Genomic DNA, 22,751 nt, shown 5'->3' on the forward strand with positions numbered 1-22,751 from the left:
ACTTCCATGTCCGGTGTTCTGTAAACTGAGATGCTGTTGTCTGAGGAACAGGTTGTTCCTGTGCAGTATCTAGCACAGTTACTCTCGATTTTGTTTTCAGTCTTCCTATATCATAATAGAAAACCTGCTGTGCCTAGGTTACTGAAGCAAATTTCCCCACTGAGCAATAGTGCCTTGGTTATTACTAAGGATTATCTTTCTGGAATTCCAGTGTTTGCTCTTAGTTCCTCTTCTGCCAGTACGATGTCTTCTGTGATGACCTGATGGAGCAGAAATAAGACTGTGATGTTTTTTTCCCCTTGGAGCATGTGTACTACACAGATTAGCAAACCGTTAGTTGGTGATCAATTTATGTAAATTAACTCTAAGCAGCAAGTCCAATCTGAAAATCACTTGATAAACTATTCACTAAATGTATCTGCATAAACAACACATGGGAATAAATTGGAACCGGTTTGAGAGCATAAAAGGAGAGCTATGTTTGCAGCAGGGTTCAGAGACTATAAATCAAATCAAACCAATTTTGTTTCCTGTTCCACCTTTTATTAGATAATCAAAATTCAGATCAGTCTCATGAAAAGATTTCCTCGCACTGCTTGAATCTCATAAGTCAGCCTGGCTCAAAAAAAAAAAAAAAAAAGGGAAATGCTGCCTGCATATATCCCCAGTGTGAAATAGCTGAAAAGTAAAATACATTTAAATAAACAATTTGTTTGAATTCTGGGATAAACTGGTGTAGAAGGTGCTTAGAAAAGTGGTGGAAGTGGCTCCGTGCTATAGGGATGGGGTGTGTGGAGAACTCCTTGACTTCATGGGGAATCAGCAGGTGTAGCTGAAAGGGGTCACGTTAAGCACGAGGCTGAAGATGCTGAATGATGAGTAGAGCTGAACCCTGGAACTGTTTTATTAAAATTGACGCTTCACTGACTAGCATGGTAATAAAAATCACAGAGTAAATCAGTCTAATTACAACAGCCTGGCTGAAATGGAGGGTGTTCTGCAGCTTGGGAAGAAGCTGTGGGATGTCAGGGCTGGCCTGGGGAACTCAGCTGCTATGAAAGAAATGAGCTCCTTGCAAAGAGTGCTGCGTTTAGGAGGAGGGCTTCCAGCAAAGCCAAGCTAGTGAAGTTGCCTTTAGCTTGGATGGGAAAGATAATACTGGCAATATCCTTTTTCGTACAGGAGAAAATTGAGTTATTTTCCAGAATAAGGAGAGAAATAATTGGAATCTAATGTGATTGTGAGATTCCCTCTGTGGTAATCTGATCTGGAGACCATCAGTCAGGGGAGTTCAGTTCATTTGTCAGTTCCTGACAAGGAGCATTTCCAAAGGATTCGGCAGAGGTGACTGCTGTTTTCTGCAGTCCAGTGACTGTCGTAAGGGCATGGCCCAGCATCTCCTGTGGCAAGAGCTTAGGCGTACCCTAATGGCAGTTTAACACATGGGTGACTGATGTAAATTACTGTTGGTGGCAGTGACACCAGCCCTTACCAGTTTGGCAGTAGAGCTCAGCTCTGTTTGCGTACCATTAGGCAAATTGTAATACGTGTTGGCAATTGGGATCGCTAATGGACAGGTCTGTAAATGAGTTTGAAAGTAAAAGAGAAATAATGTCCAACGTACTTCATTCATTCATTTGTTAGGTTGCTTTATTGGGAAACTTATCAAAAAGTAGTTCAAGGAGTCAAATGCTGATTAAAAAAAAATCGTTTACATTGAGACACTGGTATGATGAGGTCAAGTCTTTCATTCTTTCTTAAACAACTGTAGGTTTTACAGGTTCTGTAGTGGTAGCTTTTGAAGGAGAACTCCTTTCAGAGAGCTGCAAGAACTTATGCTCTGATGGAGGTGGTACTAAACAAAGAAGAGTTACGTAAATGCCTTATAGCATACACTTAATGTGTTAGGAATATTAAAAATAACTCCTCGGTGCTCACGGGGTCTTATTTCAGTAAATCGTGCTGTGCTTTCCATCCTTTTATGCATGACTTCAGTTGCAAAACCGTGAAGATACTGAAATGTATCTGAATATCCAATCTGTGCTGCCCCTTGGCAAATCCCAAGTGAAGGTGAGAGGCCTAAAGAGGAAAAACGCATTTAATGTTCATATATGAATTGACTGTAGTCATCAATACACTGGCTTGCTTTGTTGCTTAATCTTCGATGGAGTGTTGCCATTTTGTGTGCAGTGTCCACAATGCATCAGTGAAGCAGCAGACGAAAAAACTGATGTGTCCCAAATGTAAACTTGACTTCCTCACATTTTTGATTGGCATGACCTGTGGTTTGTGGCTTTCTGCTGTGAGACAAGGCCCAGTTGGAACATCTGGAGCAAGTTTTGAGGGCTGGGCCAGATTCTCTTACTTCTACCTTCCAGTTTTCTATAAAATCATACCAAATATCTCCCTGCCCTTTTAGCCCGGTTTCTTTTGTTAGATGACTCCACGTATAAGAGTTTGTCATTTCTTCCATGATAACTTTTACCGTTTCAGTAATGTTTCCCAAGGAATCAGAAGCCTCAAAAAACGTATTCCTATAAGCATAATGAATATAAACAGCCGAATGAGGGGGAGAGAAGGGATAAGCGTCCTCCAGTGCAAATAAAGATTACAGTAAAAACCCTTCGTAGCCATCCAGGAGTTACAAGCCATGGGAAAACCTCAGGATGGAGCTCTTTTATCCATAGGCATCAGAAACTTCAACCACCAGGGCTTGCATTAAAACACAGTTATTGAACCATGTGAGATCTTGCTAGTCTGGGAAAATACTTTTCAGATCTCAGCATAAGATTTGCTCCTATCTGAGACTAATTTGCTAGGGTGGATGGGAGCCCATTACCTTTCAAAATCCACGTTCACATGCAAACTGGAATGTTTCTCAGAAGCTCAGCTGCCTCCTGGTTCGCAGAGCTTGCTGGAGGAATAACAGCCTGATTGCAGTCCTGAAGAAATAATTCTGGGAAGAGTTGGGTTTTGCTTTTTGTTTTTCTGATATATTTTTTTAAAATCTAATTAATTAGCAGGAAGAGAACAGAGAAAGATCTCTCAGGGCCTTTCAGACCTCTATGGAGAAGAGAAAAAAGCCGCAGCGCATAAAAAATCGTCATTATTAAAGACATTTTTAGAAGTTGCCAGGAAATTTAAATGCCAGAAATTACTTATGTGCTATGCATATTCCCATGTTTTTGTATTCACACAGTCCTTAAAACGAATGCTGGAAAATTAATTTTCCTTAATCTCACATGCAGTATGTAAATCAAATACCTCTTCTACCTGAAACCGTGGTTTTGGCACTTATGGAACCTGTAAGAACTTCTGACTAGATGTTTGTCCAGTGTTTGCACCTTGGCTTTCCTAGGATGGCCTCCTGTGCCTTTTCTGAATGATAAACCCTGGGTGAGTACCCAGTTTCCATCAGGTATCTCTGAGCCAAAGCATAGCGGCTGGCTCGTGTTTGGCATTGCAGCAGAACATGTCATTGCATTCATTGCATTAGCCTGAAGTTTTAGGAATAAGGTGGCTTTAATTGCTGCCAGGTCATGAGAAAGGAGGAAGAACTGGGGAGAAGGAGTAGAGGAGTGTCTTTGGGACAGCTGTGACGGAGGTAGCACTTGGCCAGCCAGCATAGCGTGATCTTTCTTTGAGTTTGGGTTTCTTTGGGTTTCAGAAAGAAGCTTTCATTCTGTCCTGTAGGTCCAGCAACCTCAAATAAGGCTGAATCTGGATGAAAGGAAATCTGCTGAGATTAGAGTTACAGTGGAAAATGGATCAAAATATTAGGATTAGGAGTATCATAAATGTACGACTTAAGAAGGGAAGCTATAGCACTCAGAGCATTGAGGAGAGAGAAGCTTTTTCTAGGGTCATGGTGGATGCCAGTTTCCTGTGTGCCCCTCATGACAAGGCTAGAGTTTCTGAAAGAAGGGAGTGAGGAAAAAAAAATAATGGGGAGTTCTTATTGTGATCCTAACAGCTCAGCTGGGAAATGGCATTTATGAGGGAGAGTGGCTTTATACAAAGTACATCATCAACGATACAACTGTTTGCTTAGGTGGAGTTTACCTGGTGTTAAGGGTTAGGATCAGGTGTTCTTAAAGAAAGTGGCACTTTTTTTTCTCCCCCATATATGTATGTTTTCATCTCCATGTGAAATTCTCTCTGTATTTATTTCAAACATGCATGAATATAGATACATCGGTCTGCATTTTTTCTTCAGAGTTGCAGTGAATAGGGCTGTTTTTCTGGGACTTGTCTCTTGCTGTTGTTTTAGAGACTGGTGGTCGTGGAGCAGCTGGAGTTAAGGTAGAGTTGCTCCTCCACCAAGACAGACACAAAGAGTCTTCCTGGCAATGAGTTTACCAGTTATGAAAACAGCACAAAACCCAGTGATTCTGGAAGTAATGACCTCCTGTAAGCTTTTGCAGGGCTGAACCAGTTGTTGGTTTGGTTTTTTTTCTTCCTCTGGGGTTATGGCTAGGGATGTGGAATGAGAGCAGATGCGATCACTTTCTACACACGCTCTTATTGCTAAATAAGATCACGTGGTTTTACTTTGGCTTAGACAAAGATACTGTTATCATGAATATGATTTTCACTGTAATTAGAAATACGGTTTTCTTAAAATAAAGCGATGGGCAGAACAAGTTTCATCCATGCGTGGTACAATTTAGAGGAACAGCAGCCTTTGTAGAAGCAGTTCCGTTGCTTTTTTTCTCGGGACACTCCTTACCTGGATATGTTTTTCATCGTGGATTTAGAAAGTGACGAGCCGTGCAGTTTCCTACTGGTTATTTTATGACCCATGGAATTAGGAAGAGCTGTGATGTTTGGTAGGAGGAAGCATCCTGAGATAAGTTTTAATGCTGGAGCTGCATAACATGGTATGATTTTCTTGGGGCTTGTAGGGGCAGCTGGAGTACGGCTTTCTGAAAGCGGTCCTCCATTTAAAACCACAGAACATCTCCACGGATGGGGCATCCACCACCTCTCTGAGCAACCTGGGCACATTGCTGGCTCATGTCCAGCTTGCCATCCAGCAAGTCCTCTTTGGTGGGGCCACCCTCTGTCTTTACATCTCCCAGCTTGTATTGATAGCAAGGGTTGCCACGTCTTTTGAAGAACAAGGAACGGGACAGGGGAATGGATTTTGTGTTCTGCTGACTTCCATGTGTGGTTTCCAAAGGAGAGGGTGCCATTTCTTTTTTTATAGTTTGTTGTACCTCGATGTTAGAATGTGGAATGATATTTTATAGGCTTGAGTAACTATCCATGCAGGTATGTTTTGGCCAAAGTTGGGGATAGAGGTCAGGTTTCAGAAAAGCATCAATTAGGAGGATGGTTGTCCATTGACACGTAGGCACGGTGCAGGGACCAGTTGGAATGAGGTGACGATCTTCATTTTTGCAGACAGTGGTTACTCGAGTTCTGTTTTCCTCTGGGTTTATGTTACGTGCATTAACCTGTAACATTACGAAGAGCAAATACTAAAGGAAGACATAGATCTAGCATGAAGATCTGTATTGGAGGAAAGGAATGGCTTTGAGTCAGCTCGGTTAGCCGTGCTGCTTATATTGGGCTGATGATTAACACTGGAGTTTCAGAAAGGAAGAAGAGAGGACTTCATTTTCTTACCGAATGTTGAATTTTCCACCCAGTTAAAGTAAGGATCGTGGTTCACTGAATGAATGACTTTTATTTAGTTTTCAGTAAGTATCAGCCAGCTAGGATTAGAAGTAGCACAGTATTAAGGCCTACAAAGAAGAAAACAGAACTCTGGTTTCCTACTGCTTCTTGCATTGGACAGGAAGAAAGCTCCTCCCAGTGTGTTCTTGTGAATGTTTGCTTGAGTTTTTGGGGATATTTCACAGCAAAGCAAGACTAAGGAAGTGCATTTGTGCGAGTGTCACTTCTGCACTGCAGTTTGTGACACCCTCTATCTGACTGAGGCAAATTATCTTTGAGAGAAAAAAAAGGGAGAAGGACAAACGGGCTGGTATGTTTCTAAGGAAAATATGGAGCTTGAGACTTTCTGACACCTCTGTGGGCTGGCAGGAGCACACAGCATCCTGAAATGTTTTGGATGGAGAAGAGGACATGAAGAGTCACTTAAAAGATGCTCTGTAAGCCAGAGGCAAAGCCCAGACAGTGAAAAGGTGCAAAGACAGTAACACTGTGGGATGGCCGGACCCAGGTGCAGATTTCTTATCAGGATGTTTATTAGATTGTGAGTTGACTCTTATGTTATTAAAGCAAGTGGTGTGGCTCAGTAGATTCTATCCTGTTTAAGTAGGGAGTGTGGGAGACCTTGCAGACAGTGCTGCTATCACGGCTGTGCTTAAAAGCTTAAAGGCAGTAAAGCTTCCATGTTGGCAGTAGATTTCAACAAGTCCATCAGTGTGTGAAGCCAGCAAGACCAGCTGAGTTCATCGTTGTCCTAATCCCTATGATTACAGTAGCGTAGCATCAAGATGCGCTGGAGTGAGATGAGATCATTGAAAAATAGGAGGAACTGAGCAGCAGGTTTGTCAGCCCGGGGAGGTAGCAGGGACACTATCAGGGATGGGGAAGGTGATCTGGGGACAAAGTGTGCGATATCAGAGCTCTCACAAAAGTCCTTTTTAATGGGAATTGCTGGGGCTCAGTAGCGCTGCAGCTTGTCCTTTAAAAACAAAACAAAACAAAAAAGTTGTTGTAACATTATGCTTCATTGCTGAAGGAATGGCAACAGTTTCCTCTTCAGAATAGACTCCCCAGAGCCAAGCTGATGATTGCGTTTGCATGAGTTAAAGCATATATAGACTCATTCAGAGGGGCTGCTATCCCAGTGAAGGTGAGAGATCAATCCCACAGAGACAGATGTGATGTGCGTGAGATATGCAGCCCTGTACAATGCGGTGTAGGCGTGTGGCCTGCCCAGAAACGTAGAGTCTGAGTCAGAAAGCTGTCAGCACGGTCCTCATCGTCCCTTGGAGCTCAGAGGGGCTCTTGAGGATGGAGCTAAGCAGCGGAGGAAGCACACAGTTTGTCCTGAAATGCACTTTCACTCCCCTTCACACCAGGAGCTCTGCCTCCTTTCACAGTGTGCTGCAAAAGTGATGTGAGAATGAAGCCTACTGAGTATATAGCTTACATAGCAGAAGAAATGCTGAATCCATCTGCAGTCTTTACTGCTACAGAATTCTCTTCATCGGGTTGGTTTTTTTTTTTTTTTTTCATCTGGGAATTTGTAAGAACTGTTTCAAAAAACGTATCAGCAAGGCAAATAAATCTGCCTGTGGTTTAGTGCAGCCTGTGCAGTTGGTTTCCTATAGAGGTTTCCAGTTGGAGGTTATTTTGGGTGATATTGATTGGTGTTATTTTTCTTTGGAGTCTGGTCAGTTTTGTAAAATCACTGTTGTGTGCAATGAAGGCCCTCCTTTAAGGCTGGGGAGGGCTGGAACAATAATGGGAGAAAAGGCCTTTGCACTGTCATTTTCTCTGCAGATCTGAAAGTACCCTGGGCTTTTCCGAGTGGAAAGCTCTTCCCAGAGGAGGCACTGGGGGCAGTGACCCAGCAGCCCTACTTGCACCTCCGGGGCCTGGAGGTAATTCCGAGGGCAGGTGAGCTCCAAGGGCAGCTTTCCTGGAGCAAAGCTATTCACTCCCAGTGTAGGGCACTTCACCTTGCCCTCCTTCCCGCAGTGCATCTTCTCAATCTTGTTGTACCATGCCTTCTTCGTGGCACGCACAGTTGTGGCTCTGTTTTGTTAGCAGTGCTGCGTCCCGCTCTAGCTGGTACCATCTGAGTTTGTCATTGTAGAGGGGTAGATGTATTTTTCTTCTGGATGGAGCACTCTTCTAGATGTTTTTTGAATTACTGGCAGGCAATACTTACATATCACAAAATATATTAATTTTACGTACAGCCACTGTTTTGGAGATTTCTCATTTGCCTGTGATCATCACCTACTATTTTCCCCACAAATTTACACTGTTGGGATCTTTTCTTCTTCCTCTTGCTGAGAGAAATACAAATACATTCAGTGAAAGCCAGCTAACGTATGGGGAAAAAACATATCACCCCCAAGGGAAGGATAGAGAGCAGGAATACTTGGGCAATGCATATGTAATATAAATCATTCTTTGCGTAGTCGATTACCTTGAGGTTAAAGGGATTAGAGTTACTCTCTTCTTCAGGGCAAGAGGTGAGCTGTTCTGTTCAGTGCAGCACCCAAGCCCTTGTGTGGTCCTGCATCTCGTGGATTGAGGCAGCTGGTCTGAGGTTACTGTTCTTTAGGGTTTTGTGCCTTCTAGTGGTTTGGGGTGGAAATGATGCAGGCAGGGAGATGCTGGGCGTGGGAGTTGGCTGCATCCTGTCTGCTGCACGCTTTAGAGTGAATGGGAACTGCTACTGAGCTGGAGCGCTTTGGAGTCTGCATTCAGCTTCTCAGGGTGGAAATGGCTGTAGCACTTAGAATTTGATATATGCTTTTTCTGTATGCACCTCTTCTTGGCCTCACAGATCTATTTTTTTCCCCTTGTGAGCAGTTGTTTCTCCCTTCTCTGCTGTGCTGATACAGTGAGTTGTGAGGCTGTGCTGTGAACCAGACCACTGAGCTTCTTTGGTGAAAGAGCAGCCTCCTTCCCTCCACCTCCTTCCCTCCACCTCTTTTTTTGGGGTTCAGACTGTTCCTGTGGCTGAAGCAATGCTGTGGCCCTGAAAGTAAAAGGGAGAGACCAGAGCTGAAAACTTGTTGTCACCAGTGTGAGATGGACTGAATCACAGAGTGGCTTAGGTTGGAAGGGACCTTAAAGATCATCTAGTTCTAACCTCCCTGCTGTTATCACAGCTGCCACTCATCAGATCAGGGCTGCGCAGGGCCCCATCCAACCTTGCCTTGAACTCCAGGAATGGGACATCCACACCTTCTTCAGGCAACTCATTCCAGTGCCTCACCACTCTCTGAATAAGAGTTTCTTCTTAATATCTAACCTAAATATTCGCTCTTTGAAGCTAAAGGCATTCCCCCTTGTCCTATTACTATTAGATGGTATAAAAAATCAGTCTCCTTACAGCTTGTAAGCTCCTCTCAAGTACTAGCGGGACACAGTGAGGTCTTGTTGGAGCCTTCTCTTCTCCAGGCTGAACAAGACCAAATCCTTCAATCTTTCTTAGTAAGAGAGGTGCTTCCAGCCTTCCAATTGCCTTTGGCTTCATCTTAGAATATGTATTCTAATATGCATGTATAGTTCGTATGTTTATTCTGAAGTCATTATCCAACAAGGGATTCACACAGTAGCCAAAAAGGTGGTGGATGGGACCCACCACTTGAACTGTAGGGACTTGTAAACGTGCAACGCCTACAGAGTTCATCTCTGCCTGGTTAAATGAATCTTTTTGCATGCAGTAAGTGCAGTTCTAGTATAACTTCAGCACAATTCCTCTCTGTTTCATCAGTCTAACTGGGATTGGCACTTGAGTCAATATTACCTGCCTGCTTTGAAGATGTGCATAGCTTCCATTGGGGGAGTATGGGAGAAGGAAATGGAAAAGGGTGGTGCGAGTCATGGGAAAAGGGTCACGATGCCATGAAAAATCCTCTTCCTTTAGACAACTGGATGTCAGATCCCTAGGTTCGCTCAGATCAAAGGCAGTAACCAAGTGTTGGAGTACACCAGTATTGTGCTGTGCCTGCCTGCTGCTGGCAGTCCACGGAGAGAGATGGATCCTCCTTACAAGGAGCATAGTGTGGGAGGAGTCTGATGTTCCACCAGATAAATCCCCTGAGCTGCTGGTGGAACAAGCCGCCTTGTTTCCCCAAACCCTGCACCCAAGCTACACAGGTATCACAGAAAGGCTGGAAAAGTATATTTGTCTTAAATTGCCTGCCATTCTTTTTTTTTTCTTTTTTTTTTTTTTTTTTTTTGGTATTAGCGTTTGTTTTGTTTGTCCTTTTTGAGGGGGGAAATTCTGTCTTGCGGAGAGATGAAACTTGACATGCTGCAATAAACAGCCAGTGGGCTAGCTATATATTTAGACAATTTTGAGAAGGTGTCATACTGCTTGTTTTCTGCAGTTGTGCTATCTATCACGTTGGGTTAACTGAGAGCTGAAATAAGGGCTAACCACGTGCCAGGTGATCACGTCAAAATGCTGCAATGGCCATGGATACCAAAACATTTTCAAATGCGGTGTTCTGTGTCTTATTTTAAGGTGACCTCAAAACCAAGCCTGTCTGAAGGAGCACATAGGTTTCGTGTAAAGCGGGGCTGAATTCAGTGGATGTGGATGTTGAAGTAGCTCTTAGCTGTGCCAGGAGGCCCCTTAGACCGGAGCATATGCAGGCAACCTCATCTCCTGCATCGAAGTGTGCATCCTTGGATGCATTCGGTTTGGGTCCACAGTGAGATAGTAGCGTAAGGGAACTATCTCTGGAGTATATTTCATTTTATTCTCTGAATATAGGTAAGCTTTTTTTGTTCAGTGTGCACTAAAGCATCATACAAAGATCAAGATAAATTTTCTCTTCTCTGAGACCACTGTAAGGTCTTCATTTACGGCCAGTTCTTCCTGGCCATAATATTTCCTGTCAGACATGAGACTGTTTATAGAGCGGCGTGGGTGTAGATGTGTTTGGGTTTTCTGTAAGGGTTTGACAAAAGGAGAATGTATTATTTTCGGTCTAAAGACAAGAGAATGTATGTATGACAGCTGGTCCCACAGCTCACGAGCAGCGATGCTTAGGTTAAGAAACTAATGTAGAGCTTCTTGCAGAACTGTATCTGGAGTATTTGTTACTAGAAGATGTGGTACTGAAAGGTATGGGATTACTAAGGCTGCACGAATCTTTTTTGTGCCTTATGTCAGATATAGCTAGTAAAACACGTTTCAATCACAGTATGTTCTTGCTGTCACAAGCCTGTGTAAACACTGTTGCAGCTAAATTGGGTATGCAACTTTTTGGTGGTGTGCAGAGGGCTGTTTTGCCTTCATATGCCTGACCGTGAAACAGCGCCACGAGAGCCATACATTCCTCTGCCAAAGTAGAAGTTAGAAGCAATAGTCCTTTTCATTCCTTTCCTGAGATTCCTGTAAAGTGCCTTTTTCCAAATGGCTCACGACAGCTTCCCCGTACAAGCAATTAAAATAAAAAGAAGACCAGCAAGTCTTGAATTGTTTCAAAGCTAAGCAAAACGAAACAAAGCCCATCTGCCTATACAAAATACCCTTGAGTGAAGCACATCCTTTCTTATGAAGCGTAATTTACCAAATACTTAGATAAACAGCAATAGCATGTCTGTTTTTGCAACATCAAAGGATTTCCTGTGTTTCTTGATCTTACTTCAGCTAGTATCATCTCCTCTCATTAGTTTAAACCTGAAGGAAGTACTTCTCTCTGCTATCAAGGAATAGCCTGAATGTTTTGAAATAAATGCAGATCACTCTTCTTTTTCTCTTTGCCTGTATAAGAGACATCCGGTAGTATATTCCCTCCTCCAGATGTGACCAGCACCTGAAGGATCCCAGCAGTGGGTTGAACAGAGAGGCCAAAGGATGGGCAAGATGCAGCTAACTGGACATGTTAGGACAGATAGTTGCTTATGGGGGAAGCTGGCAACCAAACCCTATGGTTACTATGCCTTCAGTTATGTATATAGTGGAAAAGGAAAGCCAAGTCTGGGATTTTTTTTCTCCTTGGTGTGATAACAGCCTTGAACTTGGGCAACGCCATTAGCCATGCCTTGGCATGGCAATCGTAGCACAAGCGCGCACACTGAGATTTCAGGTTTTTAATAGGACATCAGGCACAGACAATAACTGAAAGAATTTTCCAAATGTCTTTATGGCAGTATCAAAATGTATTACAACTGCAGTATTTCCCAAGAGGGGACTGGAAGTTCTTTCAAAGCTAGGGGCTCTGTACCTATTATGCTGTGAGCTTCCTTAGATGGCAGTAAAAAAAGGACAGACTCCTTTGTTCGGGAGCAACCTGTGGATGGAATGAATTCAGGAGAGACACTTTGCTAAGGCAGCAAAGTCCTCAAATGTTACAGGCAGCTTGCCAAGTTCAGTACAGCAATTGCATTCATAAGGGCTACGAGGAAACGAAGACAAATGATCACTTAGTGCACCAGAAGCGCTTATTTTCTCTTTCCCTCTCTTTCCCATGAAATGGGAAGAAATGAACTCATTTTTTAACTCTTCTACTAGCTTTGGTTTGGAAATCTACATTGAGGTAGAAGTGGGAGAGAATCCTTTCTCTGTAATTAAGAACTGGGCAGGCCATAGTAAGGCTGTAGCTCTGGAGCACGCTCCGTGTTGTGCTGCCACGCATTTACAAGAAGATGCTGGTTGTTAACTGGGGAACATCAGAAAGCAGAAAGACCGGTGCTTGCTTAATTGTTTTTTAGGGTAAATACTGTAAGTTCTAAGTATGTGTCACTTTTTTGTGGTTAGAAATTGCTGTTTCAAACCCCAAATTATTGGAGTTATTCTGCCCTTTTCCGTTAGTTGAAAGAGCCCTTTTGTGCCTCAGATTTCCTGCCTGGAAAGCGCTGTTTTGTGTCCTCAGAGCAGTTGGGAAGTCGAAGGGGAAGGTGTGTTTGCAAGGGATCCTACTCTCCAGTGCTGGGTGAAATGTGGCGCTGGAGTCCCACTTGCCTGTGCTGTTGCTGCGAGCTAAACACAGATTTGTGAGACTTGGTCCAGGTGCATAACTGAAGGATCAACTGGGTGGATAGCCCTTCCCCTCCTGTGTGACGAGAGGAGTAGTGTTTTCAGCAGAAGGGTTAACAAATCACTTCTTTGAACCTAATTCACTTTTGCTTAAGTTCCTTCCCAGCACAAGGAGAGATTTATTGTTTTCTGCTACCCAGCCTATCCCAACCCACATATTCCCATGTGGGAGTGGCATGGTCTGTATTGATTTTGTAAGGGTAGTTGTAGAAGGCAGCACACAGCTTTGGGACACGCTTCTCAAAGAGCATGGCGATGTCCTTCTGAAGTAGCTTGGTACTTGGTCAGGCAGAAAACTCTCTGCGTTCAACATAGGATTGATGCTAAAAAAAAAAACCTCTCAGAAATGTTTTGACTGTCATCAATCTGAATGGAGCTCATAAATTCCGTGTCGTAAATCTTTAGCACGTGAAAAACTTCCTCTCCTAGGCAGGCGGAAAGATGAGCCAAGTTTTTTGATTGCAGAGACGGCAATTAATTAGGACTGGCAGATAATTATTTGAATTTCTCACATTTTGTCGGGATGAGCCGGTGAGTTTTGGGTTTGATCACTGGCAATGAAAGACTGAGAGGTGTCTCTCCAGCAGTGGTTGGGCGTTCGATGCTTTTCAGTCATCCTTTGGAAGTACTATCGGGAATTGGTTCATGAGGTTTGAAGGACCATGGAGGCATTTCAGGAAGCAGGATGATTGTGAGGTGATCTTGTACAGTCTGGAAGAAAGAAACTTTGGGCACAGAGTCACCTATCCCCACTTCCTCTTCACTTCTGGAGGAGGAAGCAAGAGAGCAAGTTGTCCTGCTTGTTGATCCCAGTTTTCCTGTGTGGGTGCAATTTCCATTGTGGCAGATTTTGAGAACTCTACTGGAAAAGGTGCTGCCATTCAGGCCCAGGTCTGAAGTTAGACTGAGACCTGCAGAGGTCCTTTGCAATGTAAATTATTCCGGGACTGAAGGATTGTATGCGGTGTGTGAGTTAAACATTACATGCATTGAAATTAGACGTGTTTTAGCCATTTCACTAAGGTTAGTAAAATCTTAAAGCAGTGTTATCACAGTTCCTAATGAATTCACATTCTGTATAAATATTTATAAACATGCAGCTTCCACAGCGTAGTGTTGCATTTTCCTGAAGATCTCTGGCTAGAAACAAAAGCTTTAAGAGCTCCCTTATCCCTACTTACTGAGGCACTCTTGGCTCAATAGCAAAACCTGCCCGTTGAGTGCCCATCTGTATTTGTTCTGTCCTCCTGAAATGCTAATCCCGTTTATCCTCTTGCCATAGGCTCACTAAGTCTTTTTATTTGGTGATTAGTGCTAGGCTCGATTTTTGCCTTTAAGTACTGGCAAAACATGCTGAAATAATGGCGTAGGCATGGCAAAATTTGGATAAACAGAATTGTCAAGGAAGTGCCCAAAAATGTCCAGGACAGAATGCTGAAGATGCTGAGGCGGAGATGTCTGTTCACAGCCATTAGTCTTGGATGAAAATCAAGGGGAGATTTAGGTGAATAATGTGGGAAAATAGGTATGTATAGGGGCCCGCGATATGGGACTCTGATTTTTGATCTCGTGACAGCAGGTCAAATTCTGCTTACTTCAGTGGAACTGTTCTAGCTGAAGATCTGCTTTTGTGGCTTCTAAAATCAGCTGCGAATGTGTGACGGGGATGGCTTGACTGTCTTCACTAAATCTGAGACATTTCTGGTAAATATTCAACAGTTAATACATTGCTAGAGGAGGACCAGTTGTAGGAGAACCAAAGGTCTTTACGTAGCGTCATAAATTACAGCTGGTAGCAGTGGTGCCCTGTGGTCTTTGAGTGACCTGCTGAATAAAACAGCCCATAGTATTGCGTCCTGTGCTCACTGGAGAACCTTTTTAGAGTTAGCATGGAGTTTTTAAAATGCAGATGATCTGCCTACGTAACTGTATCTAGTCCCCAGTCCAATTGTTCCAATGGTTAATTCCTCCTCACTATTGAAAGGAAATAATGCTTAACGTGGCCTGAATTTATGTAGCGTCATCCCTTGGCCATTGGGCTTCTTTATGTCTTTGCGTGCCTGGAATTGATGGTGTCTGAAATGTTTCCCCAGCTGTTTGGTTACAGACCAGCAGGATTTGGTTAAGCCGTTAGGTTTCACTTGTGGCTTTTTTTACCAAAGTTTACGTCTACCAAGACAAGATGCTGAACAGCTTTCACGTAGTCTACGCAGCCACGTTTACCTGGCTAGCTCTCATCTGAACCACTGTTCTGTTGGCTTCAGACACCTCTGGTCCTGCAGAAGTGTCAAATTAATGACACTTCTGCAGAGTGCAAATTAATGACAGCTGCAGAGAGGGCTGGAGGTGGAATTTAGACTCACCACATCCCAAAAATATCCATAAACAAGGATGTCAGGGTCTTCTCCAGACAGAGTTGTCGTAACAAGTTCTAGGATTTCGTTTGCCTGTAATCTCTAATTTGATTACAAATAACAGTGCATAACATTCGCTTCACAGTAACGTATCCAGACGCTGTGCAGTAGTAATGAATTCATGTCGTTAGCGCGATGAAAATAGCGGTTGTGTTAATGAATATGGAAAGAAGCATGTTTATTTAATGCAGACTTGTGGTGTCAGACTTCTACGCTTATTGGAAGTAAATAATGGATGTGATATCTGCCCAACATACTCTCCGTTCCTTTGGTAAATGTATGGTGTTAAATGATTGACGCACATTCAGCCTCTTCCTCAGCAAACCTGAGTCTTACAGCTGTTCTGCACCCCACAGATGCATCCAAGGGTTTTGGTGCCCGTCTCCTACTGCTCTCACGTTGTGTTGTCTGCTGCTGTAATTGACAAACTTCAAAGGATGCTCTCTGCATACAGCACTGCTTTTGGAGTTAGTGCTCAGGCCTGTTGCTATCCTGATACTCTTGCTGGTAGAGTTTTAACTCTGGCTCCACTGGGAGGAGGCTCAATCCCATATTTAGAGATTGCTCGCCTTTCGTATGACATCAAAAATAACATTTTAAAAGCGCTTTTTCTCCACTTCTATGATTGAGGAATGGTAGAGACAGATTAAAATTTGGGCTAAAGTTGTACAGTTCTGTACAGCTTCTACAAGTTGTAGATCATCTGCAAAATATATTTCTTGGGAAATACAGCTTAGCCCCAGACACCGAGGGATCAGACAAACTTTAGATCATATCCAAGTCAGACCCAAGAATCCAGAAACATAGCAAAACTGCAATGAGTAAGTGCTTCGTCTTTACCTCGTTTGCGGTCAGCGGGGATCTGTGGATGCTGAGGAAGCGATAAGCAGGAGTGTGAGCGGGTTCTGTACCCCAGCCCCACCAGCAAGTCAGACAGCACCTTCCACTAACTCTTAAATAATGCAGCACTGCTATCACTGTGATGCTAATTGCTGGCACAGCCTGAGTTATGGAGTCATAAACAGAGAGCGTTTAGTATCGCATGGGGGATTATTTACAGTAGAGAAGCGAGTACAGAATTCTCAGAGTGATTTCGGGGTGGATTTCACATTTAACTTAGGATAACTACCTTGATAAAAGCCCCGAGAGAAAAATTCTATCTTGTAGGTTTTTCAGGATTGCTATTGTACGGGTTACAGATCTTACACTTTTCATTTAGATATGCTAAGTAGGTTTTTCCTTCCGTTAATAATGAGAAAATTTTCCCTTTTTTGTATGCTTTTCAGAATTAAAATTAGTATTAACGTTATTTGGCCATCTGGTTGTGAAGGGAATTTCAATATGCGAGCAAGAAAATTAATTTCATTTTTAAAAGGATACTACTGGGTGGAGAAAAGCCACGCGAAGGAGAATTTGTGTGGTTGGACTTCTCTGCAGTGGATTCAGGAGTCATCTGCAGTGATAAAATTCTTCTCTTTTGGCAGAGGAAAGCTTTGGGACACCCCTGACAGGGCTGGCATCCTCATTCTGTTTAACTCTTCCAGGGGTCAACCAGTTTTCTAGAAATGCAGATCCCAAATCTGGTGCTTTAGCCGTGGCCTTTCCCCCACTGAAGAGAGCGGAAGGGTTGTTTCACGATGACCCTTTGGGTCCCTTCCAACCCGAGCCGTTATATGATTCTACGATTCCATGTACCTCGCAGGCAAAACATGTCCCATTCCTCTTCAGGAGCGTTCTGGTGTTTGGGGCTAGAGCTCCCGTTTGTTAAAACATTGTCCGTTCCAGGTCCATTCTTCAAAGAATGTGTCTTTCTTCCTCAGGTTACAAAATCTACAGACTGAATAACCATTTCATCATTCAGATTGTTAATTGAGTGTCCAGTAGTGCTGGACCAGGGCAGCTTCCTGTGAAATGTGGGTCTGTCCCACTGTTTCGGCAGGGAAACACTGATACCTTCTTTCCGTGTGCTGCTTCCTAACTTCTGCGTTCTTCCTGCCACGTGAAATTCCCTTTCTTCCTTAATTCAGCTACGAGAATGGAGTAAAAAACAGTATCTAAACTAAGGATGTATTACATTTGCTTCTGTTCTTCTACCTACAAAACCTATCACTCTCTCACAGCAAGAAATTATATTGGTCTGACACGATTTGTTCTTAAGAAATCCGTAGTGACTGCTATCGAAGCCCTGCTTTCTCCTACGTAAACAGCACATTGCATTCAACTGCTTATTTCATTTTTTCCTTCTTTTCCCGAAATTTCATGTTGATTCTTTGTCGTTTTTCCTTTCAGAGACGGAGCCTGAACCAAGACCTGTGGATTTGAAGAAATGGACTCTGAAAGCGCCCATGCCACGCGTCCATGCCGTTTGAGGTAGGGAAGGGAATGGTTTTGTGCAAGGGCTTGAGGCAGAAGCTCTCTGCTTGAGTCTCACACGTTGCCTGGGTGACAGATTTCAGCGACCCAAGGCTCTTTGCAGAAGGTTTGCAGATAGGCCTTCCCCGCTCACACAATTCTCACCAGTGTTCTCCTTTTTTTTTTCCTGCACTCACTGTGTGTCAAGGACTGCCAGCTCAAGAGCTCAGAACTGACCCTGATTCTGAAATGTGATTTAGTTTCGAGTATAAACTTTACAGGCAGTTACAAAATGAAAGCTATCTGTTACAGAAAATTGTGCTGTTTTCTCTCTTTTCCTCAATTCCCTCTGCTGTAAAACGAGGTCAGGAATGTGATGAAGCTAACATCGTTAATGGTTGCAAAGTGTTTTGAGATCCCTGAATGGAAGGGCTTATATAAGCAGGAAGGTCTTATTAGGATAATTATAATTGCCAGCTGTAGTGGCACCATATAGATCACTTAATGAATTATTTGGCTTTTCCTTTCTTTCCCTCTCTGCTCGGCTCCCCAAAGCAACATAAACAGACCGATTTTAATTGGCAACTTTCATTTCTAGCAAATGGATTTTTCACTGAAGTTCAAACGCAGCAGCAGCATTTAGAAAATGCAAGTTGGTTTCAGATCAATTGGAGTTTGCAGAGCCATGATAAAGAGGAAAGTCTTTACACTCTTTGAACTATAGAGGAGCACGCTCCGAACCTGCCTTTCTGCCTTTTGAATTATGAGCACTTCTCTCTCCATTACCTTGCAGCGTGTTCACTGCAAGAGCTGTCTGTGCTCAGCTGTTGACAGATGCTTTTTGCTAATACGATGAAGGTGAATTGCTGAGTTATGTTGGCGACTAACATCATATAGCTAATGGTCTCTGTGGAGCAAAAGAAATCCCCTTTATAGCTTGATTTCCCGCTGCCATGATCTAGTCCCTCAGTATCGCCAGTGCTTTGCTTGCATCGATTTGGATGTTTGCTGTCTTCTAGAATTGACCTAGAGGTGGGATTAGGAAACCAGCCCTCGCTGTTTGATTAGGACTTAAAGGAATATTGGTAATTAGCCATTCTTTCCTGTAAGACAAAAGTCAGCTGCATTAACCACTCACGCTCATCCTCCTGAGTGAGAAGTGCCAACTTTGTAAAAAATGGCTTAAGAAAGCCATTAAGATTTAGGAAAATACAATCCCCTTCTTAGGTATAACTATCTGGCAGGCAGTGATATCAACGCTTCAATCGGTAGGACCTGTTGTCGAGCCCTGAAAATTCTTTTTGTTACGCAGGACGGGCTTATCTGGAAACGGCAAAGGTGGCGGAGTCTGCCGTAGAGATGGTGGTGTCTTCTTTTCTTCCTTACTTCTCGTGTGCGGTCACAGAGGTTGTTGATCCTTGCATTAAAATGCTATAAGTTTAATCGGTACAACCGTCCTAGAAAGTAAGGAACCACAGCTTCTAGCAGCTTTTGAGAGCAGCTGAAGTTTTCCACGCACTATTCTGTTTGCCTCTGGGTCGATCACAGCTGGCCGGGTTATGATTTTAGGAAGCTGGAGATGTCAGATGAGTAAATTCTGAATTATGTCTCAGCGTCTTCCCAAAGCGGAAAAATGGACTGGTTTTTGCCTTTTTCCCTTCACATCCCAAGCACTCACTTGGTGGAGAGAGCAACGTGGATATAGTGCCGCTGCCAGGCATTGAGGACAAATTTAAAACGTAAATCACGCTGTTATCCTTCTTAAAGATAATGTTGACGTTTACAGCCCCTGGAAGCCCTTCGATAAACATGCTCTGTGTTACCTAATTTGAATCTCAATTGTTACAGCAGGAACCACATCCCATAGAAGACTATTAGCTGCAGTCTTGCTACAGCAAGTTGCATGTCTGGTTAGCTTTGTGCGTCAAAACGCATGGTACAGAACATTATTGGGTCTGTGGGTGCCCTCTGCTCTGCTGAGCCTCGGGGCACTGAAATAAGGAATGTGAGTTAAGTGGTTGTTGGACCAAGAAACAGCAGAATCAGTTTTCTGATGTATTTGGAATAACCACTACAGCGGGTCGTGAATGTCAAGGTGGGCTGCAGAGCCATATAAGCATCCGTAGCAGCACTGAGTTTGGCACGGGGGGCGCTTATGTCGGAGAGAATTTGCTAGCTGTGGTCACAGCTTCCCTTTTGTCCCAACGAAAGGTTATTTTTAAAGGCCTTTCCCTCCAGTCAAGCCAGAAGTTTTTAATATCGAAGATACGATGACCAAGGTTTGGAGCAAATTCTCGATAGTTTGAAATGGATGAAAGATTTTGTGTTGGACCGAATGGGGCTTTGTACCCAAAATGACGTGTTGTTGTGGACTGGAAGATTGCTTTTATGCAATGGAGTTAATTGTTCTGTTTCAGAGTTACAGACTGTCGCGTAATTCCAGAGACATTGGCAGGGGAGACTCTGATAATTGTTTCTTAGCTCTGGATGGGGAAGTCGAGGGGATTATAATTCTCAGACCGGAATTCTTTCTGCAACTTTCCCATGCTTTGTGCATTTTGGCTGATCTTTTTCTCTCGCTGTCTCGCATTAACCTTCCTTCTTTAAATGCCTGCTGTAGCACTGCCTCTAATTAGTGCATCGTGCAGCAGCTTTTTTTTCTTTCTTCCGCATGTTTATTTTTATTACTCCCTGTGCAAACCGGTGAGACTCAGGTATTGCCAAGGAAAGGGAAACGTGGGTCAAGCGTGCTGTTGGGAGGGATGAGGTGCTGGGAAGGAGCTGCAGGAGCTCCCCACCATCCTCTTTCATCGCAAGCAGCAAGAGCAGGAGGCAGCGTGCCATTCCGTACAGTCAGCCCGCTGTTATCCTGATCTAGCATGACAAATTGGTGTTCCCAGAGTGGCAGCAGAGTAATCAGACTGTGACAAATGGTTTACTTAGAGCAATTTGTTTTCATTTTACTGAAAATTTCCGCAGTCTTAACAAAAGGTTCTCCCTGCCTTCCCTGCTTCGTCCACCTCCTTTATGGCATTAGCATGATACCGGGAGAGGGGCTTGGACCTGTGGAGAGGGGAGCACGGCGGGTTTTGGGCACCCCAAGGCATCCAGGGCTGAAAGTGGTGCAGGGACGCTGCTCCCCAGCAGGTTGCTGCAGGCTGCACCTGGGCTTTTGTCTGCCTGTCTTGCAGCAGCTGATTTACCTCTCACCTTCAGCAGGTTTGTTCCTGGTAGATATAATGTGTGTGTGAGCACGTCTTGCTGAGGGTCCAAGAGGGCGCTGGTGCCTCCGGCTAGCCTCAGTGTTGGAGACTTCCCTGCCTTCCCTCTCCAGCTCTCAGCCCGTTCTTGCGTGGGGCTTTTCATTGGCATTACACGGTTACAGCTCAGCTGGGTGTCTTTCCTGGCAGAAATAGAAATGGGTGAAGCCTGCCCTGCACAGGGAGGTGATTGCCTCCAGCAGAGAAAGGAGATGGACTGGAGCCAGGACCTCTGCGCGGTGGGGAGGGAGAGCAGGGAAGGGATAGGCGCGTGACAGGGGACCCCGCAGCAGTGCTGGATGTTTAAACGTGGTTTATTAGGATGGCTGTCGAGGCTGCCTACTCAGTGCTCTTTGGGATCGTGCACCAGGATGGGTTTGGTACCAATCCTGGCCGGCAGGCCGATGCCATCCAGCTCTGTTTAGGTTCTGGCTTCTTACCTGCCTGGTCTTTTCTGGAAATGCATTGCTGCCCAGGGCGGAGCACCTGTGGCTCAGCAGATGGGATGTGTATTGCTGCATACCTTTGAAGCAACACCGGAACCCCCTCAAAATAAAGATCTGGGGCATGTTGAAGCGCAAGTCTTTCTTCAAGACAGGCCGTGGGCCTGGCATACTGTGGGTTACAATGATGGAGCCAGGGATTTTCTTCATTGTGCTGCCCGTGTTTGCTGCTGTTTTGGTGACGCTGACCAGAATGATGCGGCGTCTGCTGAGTCCCCTGTGCTGTCACCAGCAACTCCCCCGAGAGCTGGCTGCAGCCAGCCCAGCCCCATGCCTGTGCTTTGTTACAGCCGCAGTCGTGCCTGGCAGGAGTGCAGCGCAGGACCCTCGGGGTCCTGGCAGCGTAAGGGCTTCCCTCGAATGAAATTCCTGTTGTGCTGGCAGCTTAGCTCTTTGCAGAAACCCTTGGAAACTGCATAGCAGTGTGTATTTCATAATGTGTTAGCAAACATAATAAAGCGATGGGAAATCACTAGCACAAATCAGACATCCATAAACAGGCTCAAATAGTATGTTTTACTCTCAATTGGAGTGAATAATTTATCAGCTGATTAAATCTGGTCGTTTTGCACAACCTGCCAGTAGTTTTCCGGTGCACGTTTTTACTGTCCATATATCTCCATTAGATTGACAGATCTGGGTGGTTCAGAACGGTAATAATAATCAGGGAAGTGCCACACATTAGTAAAGAAAGGCAACTTACAGCATAGGGGCACCACTCTCAGGTCACCGGAGTCCAAACGTGAGCTCCCGTGCTCTGGCGCACTCTGCACCGCCACCTCATCCAGCACCAGCAGGCCTGGAGCTGCGCGTCCCAGCACCTCGGAGGCTGGTGCAGGACCCTGGGGCACAGGTCCCGCTCCGGTGCCCTGTGGCACTACCAGAGCTGGCGTTGTGCCCTGCTGGAGGGCTGCAGCTGGGAGCTGCGTCACACAGGGCCGGCGAGACACTGCTCAGGTACGTGCTGTTCTGTTTCATCTGTGTAGTCAGGGTGGTCAGTGGCAAAGGCACGGTGCTTAATTGCTTTGCTCTGCAAACAGCATAAGCGTACACAAACGCAAATATAAATGCTCTGTGGATCTGTTTGGTTTCTTCTGCACTAAGGGGACGTGCCAAAGAGCTGTCAGGAACAGAGGAACATACCAGTTTCAGTGCTTAGCAAGGTAGTTCCCAATTCTGACAGATTTGTGATACTGGGTCAATACCTGTAGGAACTTTACTGCGGGCGGATAGAAGTGCAAGTATAGACTAAGTATGAAAATCACTGCCTATCAGTGTCTAAAAGCAAGTGTACAACGTGCCCAGCTTTGACAAGTCAATAAGTTAGCAGTGTTATTGTGTACTGGAAATATTTCCCACGCCTGTCTCATAGTGTTGGCAGGCTAGGATCCATAATGAGCAACATTTTGTAGGAAGTTAATGCTTTTTTTTTTTTTTGCTTTTTTTTTCCTGTATTATATTGCTGCTAAATTAGATCTCAGCCTACACTTGCAGAAGAGAGGGAAAT

General features: G+C 44.3%; 1 long non-coding RNA gene across 3 annotated transcripts in view; it reads left to right on the plus strand.

Annotated features, from left to right (window-relative positions):
- The window catches only part of LOC125696724 (uncharacterized), a 116,129-nt gene that overhangs the window by 89,688 nt on the left and 3,690 nt on the right, over positions 1-22,751 (plus strand). For all 3 annotated transcript variants that reach the window (XR_007378481.1, XR_007378483.1, XR_007378482.1), the window contains one exon: positions 17,419-17,499. This is a non-coding gene — a long non-coding RNA (uncharacterized LOC125696724). The remainder of the gene's footprint in view (positions 1-17,418; positions 17,500-22,751) is intronic.

The sequence above is a fragment of the Lagopus muta genome, chromosome 8 (assembly GCF_023343835.1).
Source record: "Lagopus muta isolate bLagMut1 chromosome 8, bLagMut1 primary, whole genome shotgun sequence".
NCBI classification, from domain to species: domain Eukaryota; kingdom Metazoa; phylum Chordata; class Aves; order Galliformes; family Phasianidae; genus Lagopus; species Lagopus muta.